We start from the raw sequence: 3,340 nt of genomic DNA on the forward strand, positions 1-3,340 counted from the left end.
CGGTGGGCCAGGACGCTGTGGGTCAGGACGCTGTGGGTCGTGGACGCTGTGGGCCAGGACACTGTGGGCCAGGACGCTGTGGGTCATAGCAGCGCCGTCATCAAACTCCTTCCTCTTGGCGGAGAATCTTTGTCACAAAATCAGGTCAAATGCTGTCAGATTGTTTTTTTGTTTTTTTTTTGTAACATAATAGGACAGTATGATTTAGATCAGGTCGTGACCCTCAGGGGGGTCGCAAGAGATTTTTTTTTTTTGGGGTCGTCTCGCATCGTTTTTCCTAGGAATTAACGAATAATGTAGTACATCAACAAAAAGCTCTTTCAAATGGTTGACCTGTGGTACATTTGTTATTTTATTAAACAACTTTTCTTCGTACTTTCTTCTTTAATAAACGTCTTTGATCCGATTGTCAAACTTCATATAAAATAATTGACCAAAAATATCTCGAACGAGCGTTAGCTTTGTGAATAACAAATGGAACGAGTCACGGACGTTTGTTATACGTTTTTTTTTTTTTCGGTCCAGTTGAAAATGGTTATAGACTTTACAGTTCATTCAATCGTCTGTTCAATGTCATCAATCTTTCGTTTCTTTGGCGAGATTTAAAAATGTCTCTTCTGCGTTAACTCCACTGTTCACATCATTTTGAAAATGAACGCATTCATCTGTGGAGACGGATTTTTGAAAGAACGTCCTCTTCTCCCCTGTTTGTCCTGACACACACACACACACACATGCTTGTTTTTTACCCACCGTTGTAACCGGTACCAGAGCCTCGTAAACCTACTCTGAAATGTTTGACTGAAAACTTTAAAAAAAAGTTTAAAGTAAATCATTTTGTTTTTCAGCAGAAATAACAGATTTTTTTTTTTTCGCTGTAACATTTTCGAGTATTATTGCGTTTTTAGACGTTTTGGCAGTTGGTCCTGGGTCGTTATTGACTCCTTCATTTTCCACTGCTCGTCCTCTTGGGTCGGGTTGGTATCTGGAGGGAAACGACTCAGATTTTTCTCACCGTCCTGATTTTATTGTAAATATCTAGAAAAATGGAACAAATTCTGTCTTGTTGTGTGAAATCCATAAACTGTTCTTTTTCAGGATTCCTCTCAATTAGAACCTGATTTTTTTTTTATAATTTGGGTTTTAATTTGTTAGAAAACATTTTCTTAAAAAAAAAATCACCAATTTGAAAAAAGTCCATGTGATCGACAGCCGGCTGCAGATGATTTGGTAAAACTTTAGCTCCAGAAATCTCTTCTTTTTTTTTGTGACATTTCAATTACATGTTGATTTTTTTTCCAGCTTATTCTTTAAATTCTGTTTTGGTAAAACTTTAGCTCCAGAAATCTATTCTTCTTTTTTTTGTGACATTTCAGTTACATGTTTGTTGGTTTGTTGGTTTGCAGCAGTACAGACAGAACAGTCCAGTACTGACACTGACTCCACTGTAGATGTCATCTCTCAGCTGGAACTCAATTTTCTCATTAGACTCCACACAGTGAACCATGACGACAGTCAACCTCTAATCAGCCTGAGCGGGGACTTGGACTTTGTTGGACTTTTCAGGTCGTATTGTTTCATATATATATTTTACATTTTCATTTTAAATGAATTTTAAAAAAGTCTGACTCATTTCCTGCGGAGATGAATCTTCCGGTTTGTCCCAGAACAGGTTGCGTAGAGCGTTCCCAGCGGTCGGTCTGGAGTCGTTAGTCAACTTGACCCCTGATCTGCACGTTCAGGGACCGTGGGCTGCAGCTGACGTACGAAATGAATTCCCGGCAGCACAGCAGGACGACATGTTTTCTCCACACTGTCACAGTTTTTAGGTCGCTGAATGAAAACCAGTGACATTTTCGCTGGTCTGAGGCACCAGTGTAAATCACTGCTCCACCATGTGGCCAATGGCGCGAGCCTAAAGGAGATAATAAGACCGGCTTTAAATGTTCTTCCAGCCAAGAGGAATCCATTTTTTTTTAGCAAATATGTTGTTTATTTTCTTGGTGCCAACAGAGGGCGACCAAAAACAGATTTAACACAGGCGCGGTTAAAATGCTAACAAAGCTAATATTTGTATTCATTTTGACCTGCAATGATAAAAGTTAAGGTGCTTCTACACTCTACGGCAGGCGTCCCCAAATCTCTGGTTCGGGGACCGGTGCTGGTCCGTAGGTCATTTGGTACCGGGACACAGTGGAAAAAAAATCTACTTCAGTTTTTACTCATTTACGTCGTTCCAAAATAATCCAATCATGTCCCTTTACTGTTTCAGAACAACAGGTCAAAGGTCATTCGGACTCTGGTGCTAACAGAAGAAAGTCTGAAAGAGGTTTAATTTTGAAAATGTAATCATCCTTAGACGATGGCTGATACCGGCCGACCGTTGTTGTACGATACCATCCGACTGATTTAAGACATTAAGACGACACTGTTATCTTCTGGGCTCCAGGGTCAAGAGGTCAGATTCCGAGGCCCGACTCCAGCAATAACTGTCAGGACTGATGAACTCCTTCATCAATAGGTCGGTCGTTACTGCGGCCGTATTTCAGCCGCGGCCGTAAGTGTCCGTCCAGGCCCGGTCCATTGACAGCGCCGTGTCACTGCGGCGCGGACGCTCTGCATCCCATTTTTTTTACTCTGCACACATGGGAGTATATTTGCGTCCCGTGCTGTCATCCCTGATGAATGGACTTCCTGTTTAGACCAGACCAGACCAGGCACATCCTGTACCTTGGCTCGGCTTTGGAAAATCTGTCACAGCAACAGTGCATCATTACTGCATCGGTGGAAGTCACGTGTTCGTACAGCGGCGCTGCGTATCGTCAAGAATCTGGCGATATGATACAGTATCGCAATATATGATATATTGCGATACTGTATAGCATCGGAACAGAGCGATCGACATTTGTAATCGCTAGAAATATGAGCAAAATAAAATGAACCAATGCCTTTATGTGAATCGTTGATTAATACCGATGCGTTGAGATATCGCAATATTTCAATATATCGCGATATTTTCTTGCACCCCTACATGTTTGTTTTTTTAATTTTTTAATTTTTTTTAGCTTTGGTCGTGAATGATGTCTGTCACCGTCGACCGACACCAAAACGCAAACCTTTTATCAGAAGGAGTTTGGATCAAAATAGCACACAGAGGCATTGTGTAATGTGTTTTGGTGTTTTTGGCCCAGCAGAGCTCTGAAATCGATAAACCTCCCTCACACACTGCTGAGAGAGAGCGAGAGAGAGCGAGAGAGAGAGAGAGAGAGAGAGAGAGAGCACAGGGCGGCCGGTCCTATTTTTTTTACAATGCACTAAATGTAACTGCATCTCTGTCTGT

Source organism: Cynoglossus semilaevis, chromosome 1, assembly GCF_000523025.1.
Source record: "Cynoglossus semilaevis isolate Cse_v1.0 chromosome 1, Cse_v1.0, whole genome shotgun sequence".
NCBI classification, from domain to species: Eukaryota; Metazoa; Chordata; class Actinopteri; order Pleuronectiformes; family Cynoglossidae; genus Cynoglossus; species Cynoglossus semilaevis.